Below are 19,247 nucleotides of genomic sequence, written 5' to 3'. Positions count from 1 at the left end.
TATATGTGAGTGTATGTGTGTTATATGCTTTAGTATACAATATTGTATACATGTGACATGCTGTATCGTATTGTGTGCTATTTGTAGTATATTAGATAGATACAGACAGACAGACAGATGGACAGATAGAAAGAGAGATGGAGAGAGACAGATAGATAGATAGATAGATAGATAGATAGATAGATAGATAGATAGATAGATACAGACAGACAGACAGACAGACAGACAGACAGACAAATAGATACAGACAGATAGATGGACAGATAGAGAGACAGACAGACAGATAGATGGATGGATGGACAGATGGATGGAGAGATGGGTGGATGGATGGACAGACAGGTGAATGAACAGATGGATGAATGAACATACATACATATATACATATATATGTAGATAGATACATAGATAGACAGAGAGACAGACAGACAGACAGACAGATAGATAGATAGATAGATAGATAGATAGATAGATAGATAGATAGATAGACAGATAGAAAGAGACAGACAGACAGACAGATAGATAGATGGATGGACAGATAGATGGATGGATGGATGAATGGACAGATAGGTGGATGAGCAGACAGATGAATGGACATACATACATATATACATATATATGTAGATAGATACATAGATAGACAGAGAGACAGAGAGACAGACAGATAGATAGATAGATAGATAGATAGATAGATAGATAGATAGACAGATAGATAGATAGATAGAAAGAGACAGACAGACAGACAGATAGATAGATGGATGGACAGATAGATGGATGGATGGATGAATGGACAGATAGGTGGATGAGCAGACAGATGAATGGACATACATACATATATACATATATACATAGATAGATAGATAGATAGATAGATAGATAGGTGGATGGATAGATAGATATATGTATTTGGGACTAAGTTAAGGACTGAACCTGGGATTTCATTCAGATAGGGGACTCCTAGCATTTAAGGATATTTGGTTTCTCATTGCAGCCTGGCACTTTCCCTGCAATTTATATATAGTTATGAGAGCAGGGATTCTTAACCTGGAATATATTAATTTTAAAATATACATTATATATATAGACACATACATATATGTATTTGCCTTTCAGTATCATTGGTTTTCTTTTTAATATATCAAATGTTATGTATTTTTTAAAACTATGGAGGTAACTAGGTGGCTTAGTGGAAAGACAGCCAGGCCTGGAGTTGAGGAGCTGGGTTCAAAACTGACCACAGATACTTCCTAGCTATGTGACCCTGAGCAAATCACTTATCTCCAGTTGCCTAGCCCTCACTGCTCTTCTGTCTTAGAATAGATACTTAGTGACAGTTCTAAGACAGAAGGTGAGGTTTAAAAAAAAACACAATAATCGTGAGAAATGATAACATAGTTTCACCAGTATGCTAGAGGGCTCCGTGACCTAGAAAAGCTTAATAAGAATAGCTATCTCGGAGAATTTCCTTAAGTGGTGAGCATTTAAGTGAAGGGTTTAAGTGATTTTAGCCCATAGATGTCAGAGACAAGACTTGAATTCCTGGCACCAAAATCAATTCTCTTTCCACTAAGCGATTTTGCTTCATAATATATATTTACATATATAACACATTAATTGTGTATTATATGTGGGCATGTGAATGAATCAATGTATATTCACATATAAATATATTACACATACATATGTTTATATAGATACATACATATACATACACATATGAATGAATGAAAGAAAAAGTATTTGGTATTGGCCAGGCAATGTGTTAAGCCCTGGGAATAGCAATTCATAAAAGCAAATACAGCTGCCACCTTCTAGGTGCCTACTTTTTAATGGCAGAGACAAAGCACAAAGAGGAATGGTGGTCAAGGAAGGGAACTCAAGTCAAAAGTTACTGGACTGCTGCTTAGCAAGACTCTTAGAAGAACTCGTTGACATACTCTAAGAACATGGTGGAGATGAATCTCTTCATGATTCTAGAGCATGATGAGAGAACAGATACAAAATGGTACCCAAGCTGGGGCCAACCAGGTAGAGATGTTTTGGAGGTGCTGGCCTTAGAGCAAAGTGAATCATGAGTAGGACTTTTCCTGAAATAGTGGTCTGGGATTGGGAGTCACCATTGAGAAGACAAGGGACCCCAGGATGGGAAGGCTACTGGCAAAGTTATGGAGATAGTCAAATCCCTATCACTTTTCCAAGAGGTCTCTCTAATATGTATACATATTATATATGATATATTGTTATATTTATATGGTAGAAGAAGTTTCCTCACTGGGTAATTACTAATACCAGTGAAATGACAGGGGCAGTTTCTATTATAATTTTTTTTCTTGGAGTAGTGGGCTTAAAAATAGAATGCATATATGTATACACACATGTGCACAATAGTTAGCAGTTCTATAGTGCCTACTTTGTGTGTCAGGTATTGTATTAAGTGTGCAAGAAATTTTATTTCATTTGATACTCACAACCACCCTGAGGTAAGTACTATGTGTGTGTGTAGATGCATGTGTTTTAGACATATTTAAACAGATATGTAAATATATAAATGCATATATAATACATACATGCTTGTGCTGATAAACATTTATTAACTTCCAGGTATTGTGTTAAGTTCTGGGGATATCAAAAAAGCCGAAGAAGTTCCTGCCTCAAGGAGCTCACAAGTCTAATGGGGGAGATAACAAAGAAATATGTATAAATAAGCTACATACAGGAAAAATAGATTTAGCAGTTAGAAAATTCATCTTTGGTAAACTTAGAAAAAGCAGTTTTAAATCATTCAGAGGTAGAAGATGGGGGCAATCAGGATTTTAATTTCCTTGCTTTCCTTGTGATCACACTATAGGCTTGAAATCAAATCCTACCATACTGACGTTTTCCCTCATAACCTTTTATCTACATAAATCTTCGGATTCCCATATTTTGAACACTAGAGGGAGAAAGCAACCTAGCAGAAACAAAAGGTGAATAAAAGAAAGGCATATTAATGTTCCTGAGAAAACAATACACCTTTTGAGACTATTTTCTTGAGAGCCAAGATGACAGACCTGATCTTTTCTTTACTTTTATCTCAGTATCCATAGAGTTGACTAAAGCTCCAAGAAGAAATTAATATAATGTTCCTTAATTTTCCTCTAAAAACATGTGGGATGTTTTCTGATTTAATTTGTCTTATCCTTTTTTTTTAAGTACATAGAAAACCGGTTCTGAAGTAGGAGGTCCTGTGTTTCAATCTGACCTCAGATACTTCCTAGTTGTGTGACCCTAGACAAGTCACTTACCCCTAATTGCCTATCTCTTACCACTCTTCTGTCCTGGAACCAATCCTTAGAACTTATTCTAAGACAGAAGATAAGGTTGTTGTTTTTTAAGTCCATAGAAGACTGTCAAGAGAAAGAAAATATGTAGTAGTTTCTGAAGTCTGTTGATATTTTGGTTTTCTTTTTTCTTTTTTTCTTTTCCCTTTCATCAACTAAAAGTCATCCTCAATTACCATCCTAGAATGGAGGTTTCTTGTCATTGCCTGACTCCTAGAAAGAATTATCTATGCTCAAGGTCTCCCCTTCCTTACCACTCTCTCAAATATCCTTGAATTTCTACCCTACCGCTGACCTGGGGCTACTTTCTCCAAGTTTATTATTATTACTACTACTACTAGCTAACATTTATATAGTGTTACTATGTGTCAGGTATTATACTAAACACTTTACAATTAATATCTCATTTGATTCCCACAAGACAGATGATATTAAGATCCCCATTTTACAGATGAGGAAACTGAGGTAAACAGAAATTAAGTGACTTGCCCAGGGTCATGCAGCTATTAAGTATCTGATACTGGATTTGAAATCAAGTCTTCCTGACTCAAGGCTTGGACCACTATCCACTGTACCATTCAGCTACCCTAGTTTAACTACTGATTGTCATCTTTTCTTTGGCTTTCTCCTTCTTGACCTCTGCAGCTTTTAATCTTATTGACTGCCCTTTCTTGGACATTCTGCCATCCTGTGGCTCTGGGGATACTGCTTACTCCAATTTGTTCCAACATGTCTGACTTTTCCTTTTTTGTGGGTCATCATTTATTGCATTCTTCTTTTGGGTGAGGGTTCCCCTGAATTCATGTGGCATTCTTCATGTCTGAGCATTCACAAAATATATCTGGAAGAATGAATGGATTTCTCTCCCTTCCCCACCTCCTAGACTAGGGCCCTTAAAAAACAAACAAACAAAACATTACCATCCATCTTGGAATCAACATTGTATATTGGTTCCAAGGCAGAAGAGCAGTAAGGGCTAGGGCAGGGATGGTGAACCTTTCAGAGACTAAGTGCCTGAAATGCAACCCTCATGCCACATGTGAGTCCCACTGCCTTATCCCAGACAGAAGAGGGAGGGAGCTATAACTTTAAGTTAAGTCTATTTAAAGATCTTAATACAAAAAGGTGTTAATTAACTATAAAGGTTAAATTAATCACAAAAAGTCAAGTAACTCACAAAAGGTGAACTTAACAAAGAAGTGTTAAGTAACTCTAAAGATATAATCTAATCAAAGAAGATGAGAACTCTAAAAGAATGGGCATTTAGAGGAGGAGACACAAGGGTGAAAGGTCTATATATATTGGCTCATTTCCTCTCTCTGGTACCTTTTGTGGCGGAGAGTTGGCTGATAGCAGTGTGCTGGGCCTTTCGGCATCTTAGCATGGCTATAAGCTATTGTCCGGTTCAGTGGTGAGTTTCTGGCTGAGTTTCCTTCTTTTACTTTTCCAACTTTATCCTCTTAGAAGCCTCTAATCTTCTTCAGAGACCTAGAGGCAGGAATTTTAAACTCCCCCTGGCACAGGCCAGGCAGGAGAAATCTTATATCCTCTTCCCTCCTTCTCCTTAAATTCCTTTCCTCTATATTAATTAAATTACCATAAATTTCCAGATTGACTTGGGTATTTTATTTGGACTTTCCCCTGGTGGCCAATTAAATCTAGATTTTAAGTCACAACTCTAAAATTATTTTCACAGCATGGAGAAGAGAAAGGGAGCATCCCTCTCTGGCATAAGTACCATAGATTTGCCAACATGACCCTAGGCTCCCTCCAACACTCTCTGGCATGCATGCCATAGGTTCACCAACTTGAGGCTAGGCAATAAGGGTTAAGTGACTTGCCCAGGGTCACATAGCTAGGAAATGTCTGAGGTCAGTTTTGAACCAAAGATCTCCCATCTCTAGGCCAGCCACAAACCACTGAGCCACCTTGCTGCCTCCTGTCTGGGGCGCTTCTCATGGAGGTGAGCCCCTACTTACCTGGCTGAAGAATATAAATTTTGAAATGATGAAGCAAATCCTCATTGATGGTTCTCATGACTGTGAACTTGTGTCAAAGATGAATGGTGACTGAGTCAGGAGGAATCTCCCCACCAATTAGGTTTATAAGTTTTAAAATTTTCACCTACTCTTTTTCTAATATACTACATTAGGACTCTGCTATTGGGTCCCTGGATTTCCAGAATGGCAGTGAACAAGGTTTTCTCTCATTCTCTTCCCAGAAGCAGTGAAAGCATGTGCTTGCCTGAGATTGGATCCTAAATCAATGGCAGTCTCTCATACTTTTTGTTTCCTTCTCTGAGTAGAAGTGATTGAACAATAATGCTGAAAAATGGACATTTCCAGTCTTGACAGCTACCTCATGAATTCAGGAATTCCTGGGCTTTTTTGAGCTGGTGCTGGCTGCCCACTGGCAAAAAAGAAAGGAAACAACAATTTATTAAGCACCTATTATATGCCAAGTGCTTTACACATATTATCTCATTTGATCCTCACAAAAACCCTGACAGGAACTATCATAATCCTTATTTTACAGTTGAGGAAACTGAAGGAGACTAGTTGATTTGCCCAGTGTCACACAGCTAGTAAGTTTCGGAGACAAGATTTGAACACAGATCTTCCTCACTCCTGGCCCAGGATTATATCCATTACTTCACCTAGTTGTAGGCGGGTAAATGTTCTCTAAAATTATACCACTTCTCAGAAGATGATCATAAGCAGGATAAGCCTGAACCTCAAGGAAACAAAGAAGCATATGTTTTTTGAATGGTTAGAAAATATAGACTTTTTGAGATGCTCAGACTGTCCAGATCTGAGGTGAATGAGAAAGACCTGCTTAAAAAAATCATCCTTCTTGCTTACTTTCTTGGTGAGTAAAATAGGTGTAATGAGTTTCTGTTTTACATTTTAAGCGTGACCCTGCAGATGTTTCAGGGATGAATGTGGCAGCTCCCTGGGGGAAGAGAATGTTCAACTTCATTTGGGGAAATTGCCATTGTTCAGCTGTATCTGACTCTTTGTGACCCTGAGGACCATACTGTTCCTGGGATTTTCTTGGCAAAGATACCCAAGTGGTTTACCATTTCCTTCTCTAGTGGATTAAAGCAAACAGATATGGCCACACAGCTAGTAAGTGTCTGAGGCTGGATTCAAACTCATGTCTTCCTGACTCCAAACTCAGGCCTTTAATCACTGAGCCACCTATTTCCAGATTGGGTCAGTAGGGAGCCCCAAAGGACAAGTAGAGCAGAGAAAGGAGACACTATTTGGGAGATATCAAATATGTGCCACTAGCCATCAGAAAGAAGCATGATTATCCCTTCATTCCTCTCTGGACCTTATTCCTGACTCTGAACCATTTCCCAGTAGAGCTCTTACTCTAGAAACCACCTTTACCATCATGCTCTAGCACCCTTCTGTCTTTATACAGACTAAAGAAGTTTTGTGGAATACCAAAGTCTAGTATAAGGAAGACTTAAGCCAACAACCTTGCAATAAAGCAGGCCAGATTTATCAAAGGGGATGTAAAATGGAATGGAGACCCTAACAAAATGAAGCAATCAGAAAGAATAATGGAAACAGGTCTTCTGGTCTAGCAGGGTCTAGGAAGATGTCTTGCAGGACCACGCACTGAGGAAGGGTGTAAGGAGCCTGGACCTAGGGACTGATATACTAGTGAGGGGAGCGAAGACTCCAAGAGAATAAGAGAGACCGGTCTATATTCCAGCTTCCTGCCAGGTTGGAAAAGGGGCTCCTGCTCTCATTCTGACATGATGACTCAGAGGTTTGTTTGTTTGCATCGGTTTCTAGAGGGCTTCTTTGGTAGAAAAAAAGAGACTTCTGTATTTCTTACACTTCATCCTGGAAGATTTCTCCTCTGCTTCTTGTCATTTCTTCCTGGAACCTCAAGGAAGGGTCCTTCAAGTCTATTCCTCTCTGAGTCTCACTCCCATCTCTGGATTTTTTTTCTCCCAAACCCCAACCTAGGCATCTTCTGGATCCTTTTAAAGCTTCCTCTTATCTGTTGTCTTCATCCATTAGAATATAAGCTCTTTGAGGGCAGGGACTATTTTTCTTTTTCCTCTTATTTGTATTCTCAGTGTTTAGCACAATACCTGGTAGTAGAGAGTGAGTAATTAAGTAAATGGTTGATTTGTTGAAAAGCATTCTGGTACAGTTTTCTCTCTTCTCTATCATTCTTCCCCTCCATCTTCAGATGGAGACTCCTCTCCCCACCCACCCACCCCTGAGCTTTGGAACTAGTCTAGACTAGAGAAGAAAGTCTAATCCCTGCTTAGCAGACTGGCTTTTGCCCCTGCTCATTTCTTTTTGGGAAGGGCAGGAATGGGGACAGAACAGATAGCTGGCTCCTATGGAGACACCTGGCAGCTACAGAAAATATCAATACATATTTATGAGCTTTTTTGTTTAACATGGTAGATAAAATAATCAGACAAATACCCTTTACCTGATAACTATGCTGTGCATCGAATAGCTTTTCTATATAAAATATGTATGTCTATATGGTTTGTCTAAACATATATTCACTTCTCAAGGATAAATATCTGACCCACTCATCTCCAAGGAAGAGTATGATGTCTACTTTGAAGTGAACAGGAGAAACACAGTGACGAACTTCACTTCTTCCCTCTTCTGCAAGCTAAAATTATATCCCCGATCCTTCAAATATTGTTAGTCTAGCAGTAGTCTGGTTTGAAAGGAAAACGGCTTCTCTGGTTGCTCTTTAGGAGAAGAGTAACCCTTAGTTCCTACTTGCCTGCTTCACTCATGCTCTGAAGGAGGAGGAGGCCCCTTAGTTTACACTTGCCAGTTTAGTTCCTTCCTGCCAAAGCTGGACACAGAAAATATCATCATAGTAAATAAAACCATTTACCCAAGCAAATAGAAACTAGAAAAAACCAAGAATATATGAGTGGAGGAGCTCTTTAGCTGGGAATAAAAGGAGATCTTAGTATAAGTTGACAGATTGGGCCCCATCTCACCCAAGAAGGTCCATTCTAGCACTCTCTAGGGAGATAAGCTGAAAATCAGGGACATGTTGAGAAATTAAGTCCCTTTAAATGTCTGTAGCTTCTCTTTCCATTGATCTCTTCACTCCTTCCCTTAGACTCTCCAGGACCAATTGCCTAAAACCCTTTGGCAAATACTCAACATGGGGACCTAATACTCTCTCTTCTGGTTAGGAGTGGCATTTTCCTCTATATATGCAGCAGCATGAGAGCATTCCTGTTACATGAGCAATACTCATATTTGTTTTAGAGTTTCTACTCTGAGATAGTGATAATTGTGTCAAGGAAGTTCTATTCCCTCCCCCTCCTGAGGAGCCTTACCTGTCTAGCAAACATTCCTGACATACCACAGTTGTGCCAGGTTTTGCAGCAGTCAACGTGCTGTGCTGTGTGCCAATAAAGGTCAAGGTTTAGGGCTTCTTAGGGGGAAAATCAAAAAGAATCAGGGAGAATCAAAAGGATCAGGGGAAGCCAGAAGAGAACAAAGAAAGAAATCAGGATGCAGAGCAGGCAGGTGGAGGGAAGGAGGAAAGAGACTGGGTAGAATATTATTCCAATTCTAACATAATAATTATAAGTGATAATAAAATATAATATGTAATATATTACATAAGTGATAATAAGCCAAAAAAATCAAGAAAAAAAAAGTTGGAGGCTTTTATGAGGGACTGTAAACACAAGGAGAATCATAGTGTCTTTTCTATGACTTTTGCTGCCTCTCTCCCTGACCTGTGGAATCTGGAGATGAATGCCATCCTATCTAATTCCTTACACCACTCTGGCTGAAAACAGCTCTTCTTTTGTCTCTTTTAGTACAAAAGTTATATGTGAAAATTATAAAGGGTCTAGGGATGACTCATCTAAGAGCCATGTCAAAATGGAAGAACTTTTCTGGGATTTTCCAATGCCCTCTGCATTTAAAGGTTAAATCTAAATCTTAAGAGGAAGTCATTTTAAACAGATGCCCTTTCTCTTCTGTGGTAATTTTGTTGAAATTATAGACATTCTCTTTAAAAATGCAAAAGAAATCTTTTCCCCTCTCCCTCTGTTAATGATTTTGGAAGCTTCAGGGCCAATGGTGCTAAAAGGAAGGGACTAAATTCAAATTTATTATTAAATATCACAACTTGAAATATAATCCCTTCCTGTACAGCTGTTTTAGGCATCTGTGACTTTTCTTGTAGTTTTCTTGGCAAAGATAGTACTTCTTCAGCTCATTTTATAGATGAAAAAACTGAGGCAAACAGGGTTAAGTGACTTACCCAGCGTGATACAGTTAGTAAGTGTCTGAGGCCAGATTTGAACTCAAGAAGATGAGTCTTCTTGATTCAGGTCTGCACTATAGACACTGTGGCACATAGCTACAGGGAAAGCAAGGAGATACATTTACTTAACTCCTCTAAGGTCCACCTTGGTCACTATAATTAAACAACACTCAGATTCATTCTATGATCTTTTCTGTAGACTTCATTGTAGTCATCACATAATGTCTTTTTGGTTCTGTTTACTTCACTCTGTTGTAAAAATTAAATTAATATTCAATACTTTCAAATATTATATTTTATAAGATTTATTAATAATCACTAGAAGCAACAAAATAAAACCATGTGCCCATGGCTAATTTACCTGCTCAAATAGTCTGCTCCGCCAATGTCCTGACCCAGGAAGGAAAGAGACCTAGCCATAGAAGACCATCCTATTTATCTCCTGTCTACATCAGCACGTAATGACAGGAAGTCAGTGGGCTCCTGGAAAATGTAGTTCAAAGGCCCAAGATTTCTAATTACACACTGTATAAATTCATATATCTTCCCATGGATTTCTAAATTCTTCATGTTCATAATTTCTGATGGCCTAAACACTTATACATATGTACCATGATTACTTATGTTATTATTTAACTTTAAAATATGCATATTCAATTTAAGAAAATCCTCTTCTTTTCTGTTTTGTTAATGGTTTGCTTTTTTTTTTCCAGGATAAAACTCTTCCTCTGAGGACTGAAGAAGTTGAGTCTTCAAAATCTGTTTTATGTTATCTTGTTATCACCATTCTTTTATACATAGTTATTGTTTCCATGATTCACTTTTTGAGCCAGTCATTAATGATTAAAAATCTTTATAGGTCTGTGTTGCTTATAGAGAACTCTGTTAATTAACAAGCAAGTACTACTAACTTCATCTGTCAATTTGTTTCTTTTGTTGGTTTTGATATTATTTAACACTAGGAATAAGGTATCACAAAAGTACATAGAGGGAAAAATTGTGAGTAAAGCCATTGCTATATTTTTCAGGGTGCTAAAAGTGTCTGGTACTACTCCATTGCACTTAGGCCAGAGCTCCTCCCAATGTTCTGCCCCAGCCTGGTCTGGCCCCATCCCTCCCCAGCCAGCTGGCCTGGGGGTGCTATGAGAGTCCTGTGTTCCTTTCAGGTGAGCTCCTCCTCCCCGACTCTGTGGGAGCCCCACATCCCACAGCCACCTGGTATGGCTCACCCATCCCTACAACCTGTGGCCAGCTTGTGGAGCAGCCCTCCCCCCAGGGCCAGGCTGGGGCATGTCCACTCCAGGACTGTGGGCGTGGCTTCCTGGGCAGCTCCTGGGCTGAAGTTGCTCTGAGCCCACATGTGGCCATGTGTCATAGAAAATAGCTATGTGTGTCAGTGCTGACAAGCATGTCATAGGTTCACCATCGATGGCATAGGATGTAGAAGTTTTCCAGTTGCCCTCTCCATGCAGATTGAGGAGAAATGAACCTAAAAAGAGGTGGCGAAAGGAAAGATGGGAGAGACAGAGACAGAGAGAGAAAGAAAGGGGGGGAGGGGATCTATACTAATGATATAATGCCATCACAAGAAATAGATCCAGAATTGAAGGTAATTCACAGGTCAACCAATCCAACGCCTTCATTTAACAAATGGGGAAATTGAGCTTAGGATGGCTAAGTGATTTGTCTAGTGTCAAACAGCTAGTAAATGTAGAAGAAATGGGTTTGGAGCAGAAACCTCTTATCCACTAAACAGTTATTAGTTTTCTGGATGGAAATACTCAGGATTCAGGCAGGGCCCACTGATAGCTTCTGCCATCTGAATACATCAGAGCAAACAAATAGAAAGGAAGCCGTTTTTCTTCTTTCTCTAAGATTATCTACCAGGAGTTGATCAGTACCGTAAAACAATAGAACAACTCTCTCTAGTGCATAGAATAAGAAAAATGATTTATCACATGCTTACTATGTGCCAAACACTGTGCAGAGCTCTCAAAATGTCCCTACTCTCAAGGAGCTCACATGCTAATTGGGTGAGACAATGTCTAAAAGAATGTACTATTTTATTGACAATAAAAAGGCCAGGAAGTGCTGACTTTTTTTTTAAGTGCTAACATTCTGATGGATGAAGTAGTTTTATGATTAATAAAATAAAATCCATTTGCTTTCCCCTGCCTTCCTTGGACTCTCATATCTATCCTCTTAAGTGTCTTAGACATTCCTAATAACTTGCTCTGCCAACATTTGGTGAACCTCTGGTAAAGAAGGAAGTCTACTTTCAATTCATACTTAGGGAGGGGTGGGAGGTCTATTGTATTCACATAATCTAGAAAACTACCTAAAAGAAATAAACTCTTTTGATAATATTGTGGAAAGAATATTGAATTTGGAGACACAAAATTGAGAGTCAAACACCAGCTTTGCACCTTTTTTGTGTGTTCTCAAGCCTCAGCTTCTTCATCTGTAAAAGAAGGGACGAGATGACCTCTAAAATACCTTTTCAGCTTTAAATATATGGATCTCAAATTTGTCCCCATAACCTTGCTGTATATACTCTATATACTCTATTTTGCTGACTAAGCCTAGATATCTCGCCAGTTCTCAATTCTTCTCAACAGAGAAATACACTTGTCCCAGAAAAATGCAATATTGGCTCCAAGCATTGGGCACTGCAGTGCCACAGATTTCTGCAGAGAAAGCTATGCTGAGCTGCTCCAAGACAGCAGAGCAGAGGACAAACGATCAGCTGCGTAGACACAAGATGAATGAGCCACCTTAACTCTGAATCTGATTCTCTCTGTTATGCGCATGAAACTGTGAATAACACATCCATAAGGGAGATCCATTTTGTCCTACTCATATGAAACCTCTCTCATTCTCTCTGTCTGTCTCTGTCTGTCTGTCTCCTCTTTATCTGTCTCTCTGTCTCTGTCTCCTTTCTGTCTTTGTCTGTTTGTCTCTATCTCTCCTCTCTATCTCTATCTGTCTCTCTGTCTCCTCTCTCTCTCTCTCTCTCCCCCTGTCTCTGTCTCTCTGTCTCTCTGTCTCCATCTCTGCCTCTCTCTCTCACACACACACAGTCTTGTTTCTGTCTCCCTTGTTTTTCATACAGTATGCACCAAACATTGAGACAGTAATGCTGTTGTCATATTTTTCTCTGATGTTTAATTAAAACAGAAAAATTACAAAAGTAAACATAAAATACCCCTCTTTTATTGATTAGGGTATATTGTGCATACATACTTAATAGAGAGCCATGAGCAGTGTATTGAGCTGATCAAAAAAGTACATTTACTCCCCCAAAAAATCATTTCTCTAGTCTATCAGACTCAGGGAGCTACTGAACAAAAGTAAACCAGCAAAAGGCAGCTTCAAGATGTCAGAGTTAGAAAAGTCCTTAAAGATTTTACTGGGTGCTCCAAAAATCTTAATACAGTTGTAAACATCAATAGCTTAAAACAGCACTAAGACTTTTGGTACATCTTGTATAGACAGCCTCCTCTCATCTAGAAAACAAACAACAGAGGGAAGCTGGGTGGTTCAGTGGATTAAGAGCCAGGCCCAGAAAGGGGGGTGGGTGGGTGGGATGTCCTGGGATCAAATCTGGCTTCAGGCACTTCCTAGCTGGATGACCCTGAGCAAGTCACTTAACCCCCATTGCCTAGCCCTTACTGCTTTTCTGCCTTGGAACCAATACACAGTATTGATTCCAAGACCGAGGGTAAGAGTTTAAAAAAATAAAATAAAATAAACAAAATCCAGAGATGAAATTATTTCCTCAAGGACTCTCAGCTAGTATGTGACTGTTTACACGTGTTCATTCTACCCAATGATGGTGTTACAAACAGTTTAAGTGACTTGCCCAGGATTATATGGCTCATAAATGTCTAAGATCAGGTTTGAATTCAAGTCTTCCTGACTTTACCTGAGAGCACAGATAAAGAATCCAAAGGGGACCCATGTGGTACCCATGGGACAAAAGATTACCTTACCTATCTATGGGGCACTATAAGTCTTTTTCTTCCTGTGTAAAATCATCACAAATCCCAGTAGGTATAGCAATCTGCTGAGCTCCACTGTGTCTTTGTAGAGTTGATAGCTGACCCTTCTTTCCATCACAAAGGATCACATTCCATGAAGTGGCCTTTCTGTGGCAACCACTGCTTCCTATCCATTTGCCTTTAGTGTTTTCCTCTGCTCCCAGTGCAGACACTTCCATTGTTATCAGCCACTAAATCTGTGATGAGTATAGCTACTTCCATCATTTAATTCTGGTCACCAAAATGACCCACGAAATTGGCTTCTGAAGCCACAAGGATGCCTGGATGCTTCCATCTTGGGATACTCATTTGCCTCACATCAGGAAAGAGCAAAAACAAAGAAACTGAGCTATCCACGTGCTCCTACTTCTATGGCTGGATGGCAGATGGGGCAACTTCCTTTTTCCTATCTGACTCTTGGGGAAGTGGCTTAAAGAAGCCTTCCTGCTTCAAAACCAAGAGGCAGAGATGCTCACTGAATTCTAGTTGAACAACCACTGAGTCCTTAAGTTCTTCTGGCTTAAGTAGCCAGTTAGCGAGCTAGTCTTCATCTTTACACAGTATCACTCCCATCTCTAGTACCCTGTTACTATGGTCAGGAAAAGAATCATGCCAAACTTTTATGTGGTTGACTGATAATTTTTGCATATGCACTAAGGGTTACCTACCCTCCACAACCCAAGTAGTATTATCATTTTCATTAGCTAATAGTGTTTAATCCCTGTGATGAATGTTTCCTCTTTTAAAAAATAGAAAAATATGTTTATATATGTACATATAAGTAAAAATATAATTCTGGCTCAATTTTGGAGAGTTTCTCCAGATTATTGCCCCAACACAAATAATCCAGGGACTTTCTTTCTGACAAGATCCCAATTTTGTCATCAGCTTCCCTTATAAGTGCCAATTTCACAAAGCTCAAGGAATTTGAAAGTTTATTTAAAGGTCAATAAAAAGAAATGTAGTCCATCTGAAGGCCCATGAAGATAATGATGCCAAGTAGACAATGAGTAAAGCCCACCCATAGGCCAATATAATTCAGCCACTTAAATCACATTACACCTCTCCCATATGACCTGTTTGGCTTCCCAATACATGTTTCCTATTAGACTTTCAAGATCATAAGGTTTGTAAATTGCACATTACAGCAACTGAAGCGGGTGGGTGTTATTATTCCTGTTTACAGATGGGGAAACTGAGGCTAACGAAAGGTTAAGACTTGCCCCAGGTCACAGAGCTAGTAAGAATATGAGCCAGGATTTGAACTCAGGTCTTAAGTCTAATATCCTCTCTGCCATCATTCTATCTAATTCATCTTAATTCCCTGCTCATGGCACCAGTGACCTTTTTTCCATCTTGTTTCCTCCCATTATAGCTACTATACCTTCCTAGAACCATGTCATTCTAGGCACTCCATAGACAATAATTCTCCTTTTTAAAAAAAAAACAAACCAACTTTATTTTCTTGTTTGCTACATTAAAATTCTTGTACTAGAGAAGGCATCATTAGATGTGTGTGTGTGTGTGTGTGTGTGTGTGTGTGTAAAACTGTCTTACATATTTCTATTGATCACTTCTTTCTCTGGAGGTGGACCTACACAAGTCATTCTTCAAACAATATTTCTGTTGGTGTCTATAATGTTTCCTTGGTTCTGCTCCATTTCACTCTTCATAAATTCATGTAGGTCTTCCCATGTTTTTTTAAAATTAACCCGCTCATCATTTCTTATGGTACAGTAGTATTCCGTCACAATCACATGCCACGGCTTGTTTGTCCATTTCCCAATTGATGGGCATCCCTCGGTTTCCTGCTCTTTGCCCCCAGAGAGCTGCTTTAAATATTTTAGAAGGTATAGGATCTTTTCCTTTTCCCTGATCACCTTAGGAAATAAACATAATAATTTAATAACAGTTAATAACAGTTCTCCTTTGAAGAAAGCAGGGATAGGGTTGAAAAAGGCGTAAGCCATCACCTTTTATTCCTCTCCCAGATTAGCTTCTGACTCATTTGTCTCATGCTATCTTAAAGTTTTCTTCCTTCTTTCCTTTCCTCTTTTTTTAAATAACCCTTACCTTCCAAGGCAGAAGAGCAGTAAGGGCTAGGCAATGGGGGGTTAAGTGACTTGCCCAGGGTCACACAGCTTGGACATGTCAGAAGCTAGATTCAAATCCTGGACCTTCCGTCTTTAGGCCTGGTGAAAAATCATTCTTGCCTTCAAGAAACTTACACTCTCATTTTTCACTTCCTTTGTCTTTACTCCTCCCTACATGCTTCCCATTTTACCAAATTAATTCCTCTTTATTCTGCCTTCATAAACCCTCAGGTTTTGGCCAATCCACTATACCCTACATATATGGTCATTTTTTTTAACCCTTACTTTCTGTGTTAGTAACAACCCTAAGACAGTAGGGCAAGGGCTAGGCAAATGAGGTTAAGGGACTTGCCCAGGGTCACCCCTTTAGGAAATGTCTGGGGTCACATTTGAACTCCGGATTTTCCATCTCCAGGTCTGGCTCTCTATCCACCAAGCTACCCCAGCTGCTACCCTGAACATGTTTTGATGAATCCATGCTCTTTGGGTTTTAATTGTGTTATTTCTGTTCTCTACCTAGTTGTAATCATTTTTTCTTTGGGGAAGCCATTGTAAATCTTAACTATATTGTCCCCAAACAGGACTACCGCGGACTAGGGATTAGGTACTCACCAGGACAGGAGAGAAAAGGGACAACGGAGAAGCGAGCAAACAGCCTGGGAGCCCAGAATCCAGGGAGCAGAAGCCGTCAGGAAAGCTGGGCACAAGAGCAGGGATTCAGCCGGGAAGTGAGGCACCCGCGAGGAGCCCGGATATAGGGAGTCCCGGGAGCCAACGATCCTTGGTTTGGGCCAGGTCAGCCGCTGACGTTTCCTGCCCGCTTTCTACGTCGTGTCCCGATTCAGATGCAACCTGCTGCCAAGCTTTCTCATTGCAGAGCTATTGGGTTCCACGACTGCCTTCCACGAGGAAATTCGTTTCTTCTGAATATCAATCCGCCTCATTTTAAATATGCCTGTTCAAAGCCAGGAGTGAGCAGAACCACCTCACAGGACAAGCAGTGGGGAGGGCACCGAGTTCTGGGCCATTGCTGTCCTTGGCTGCCATCGCCACATCATGCTCACCAGCAGTGTGAAACCTTGTACAGACCCACCCCAGGAGGAAAGACCTCCCCTCCCTGCCTTGACCGCCCCCCCAATACCTGACTATTGACCTGAGCACAAAAACAGCTAGTTATAAAGGAAGACAATAAACATTTTTTTATGTGTTTACTATGTCTCGGGCTCTCTGCCTGTTTATAAATAGATTATCAATCTGTTACTTTATAAATATGACCTCCTTTGATCCTCATCACATCCCTGAGTGTTTTTCATTATTATTATTATCCCCATTTTACAGTTGAGGAAACTGAGACCGACAAAGGTGAAGTGACTTGCCAAGGGACACACAGCAAAGAAGTACCTGAGGCTGAATTTGAACTCAGGTCTTTCTGACTTTAGACCCAGTGCTCTCCTTCTACAGCTTCCTCTATGGCTCTTTATTTCTTGGACTATTGTCCTCTTTGTGTAGCATTTAGAATGAAAGGCCAATTAAAAGGCTTCATATTTTCTCTTACGATGACTTACTCAAAAGATCAAGCCTCACAACGTGGATAATTATTGGCAGCAAGATAGGTAATAGATATACTTTTTCTTGTATACATCTGTCATCTCTCTCTTTAGAAAATAAATTTTAAGGAAGCAACATACACTTTATTATTATTTTTTTTTCCTGGCTTAGATGAGAAACAGTCTGTTTTGGCCACAAATCCCATTTAAACCAGCAAATGTTCACTGTGAGGCTAAACTGTCAACGTGATCGACTACAAGACACCAATGATTGGCTTTGTTTCCTTGCCAGGTCTATGCTGATGACTGGTGAATAATCAGGGCTTGTTGTCATGGCACCAAGAATGCTCATTCAGGCAAACTATGCCAAGTTGTTATTTTTACAGATTTCAGATATTGAATAATGAAAAAATATCAAGGAAGAGAGAAATGAAGAGGCTCAAGGCACTCTGGGGGTGAGTTGTGGAACAAGAGGGAAAAGGAATACAAAAGCTGGGCCAAATTTTACTCCCAACTACTTTTCTCATTTTCTGATTTTATCTAATTCCTTCTAAAAAGAGCAAAAGAAGGAGGATCCCACTTGGGAAAAATTAATTATTAATCAATAAGAACTTATTAAATGCCTACTATGTGCTGTGTGGTGATACATAATAAAGACAAATGAAACAGTCATTGCCCTTAAGGAGTTTATGGTCTATCAGGGAGATAACACACATATAAATAAATATCTTAAAATATTCAATAGAAATGAAGGGAAATTATGTGAGGGGAAGGCAGTAACATCTATGGTGGGGGGAAGAGTTGGGGATTAGAAAAAGTTTCATGTAAAAGTATGCTTAATCAGAATTTTTAAAGAATTTTAAAAGACTATAAGAGGCTGAAGAAAAGACTGCAAATACTGCAAACATGGAGACCAGTCAGTCCTGAAGCAGAGACAGGAGATAAGTGTGGTGTGCAAGGAACAGAATGGGGGAATAGGAAGAATATATGAGAAGGGTGGAAAAGTAGTTTGGAGCCAGGTTATGAGATTGTCAGGCAACGAATATGTGTCGGCACTATGTTAAGGGCTAAGAAGACCACCACAACCAAAAGAAAGACTGCTTTCAAGGAACATACATTTTTTTTTCTGCAGTAATTTAAAAAAATTAATGTAATTTTTTTCAGTTACATGTAAATATAAGTTTTAACATTTGTTTTATAAAATTTTGAATACAAAATACCTTCTTTACCTCCCTCTTTGAGAAGGTAAACAATTTGATATAGCTATATTGGTGTAGTGATGCAAAACGAATTTCCATATTAGTCATGTTGTGAAAGAAAACCATGAAAAGAAAATAAAGTAGAAAAATAGTATGTTTCAATTTCTATTCATACTCTCAATTTTTTCTCTGCAGATGGAAAGCATTTTTCATCATGAGTCCTTCAGAACTTTCTTAGATCATTGTATTGGTGAGGATAGCTAAGTCATTCATAACTGATCATCATATGGTAATGCTATTACTGTGTACCATGCTCTCCTGGTTCTGCTCAATTCACTTTGTATCAATTCATATAAATCTTCTCAGGCTTTTCTGAAAACATCCTGCTCTTCATTCTTATAGCACAATAGTATTCTATTACGGCTGAGAGGGCGACGCAGCGAAGCACTGTGGAGTGCTCAGGGCGTGATGGAGCACAAAGGACAACACGGCCATCCAATGCAGCTGAGGAAGTCTCCAGGTGTAACGACTTTTCGTGCCACTGGACCCAGGCTTCCAACGCCGAGAGAGCGGGACTGTCTCTGTGCATTGGCTTTTCCACTTAAATCTCCTTCACACACAAGTATCTTTGTGCACACTCATCTATCCTGACCCTGCCCACCCTCTTCAAGACCTGCGGTGATGGGGGAGTGATGACGCAACAGGTGGAGGTGACCACTGGCAGTTGTAGTCACGATCCTGCACGTAGGCGGCCCAC

At 39.6% G+C, this 19,247-nt stretch overlaps 1 pseudogene; it reads left to right on the top strand.

Moving 5' to 3' along the window:
- The first annotated feature begins 1,943 nt into the window (after window positions 1-1,943).
- Window positions 1,944-19,247, top strand: part of LOC100618525 (serine/threonine-protein kinase MAK-like) — a 34,651-nt pseudogene continuing 17,347 nt past the window's right edge.

The sequence above is a fragment of the Monodelphis domestica genome, chromosome 1 (assembly GCF_027887165.1).
Source record: "Monodelphis domestica isolate mMonDom1 chromosome 1, mMonDom1.pri, whole genome shotgun sequence".
In the NCBI taxonomy this organism is placed as follows: Eukaryota; Metazoa; Chordata; class Mammalia; order Didelphimorphia; family Didelphidae; genus Monodelphis; species Monodelphis domestica.
This window is presented reverse-complemented; position numbering and strand designations above follow the sequence as displayed.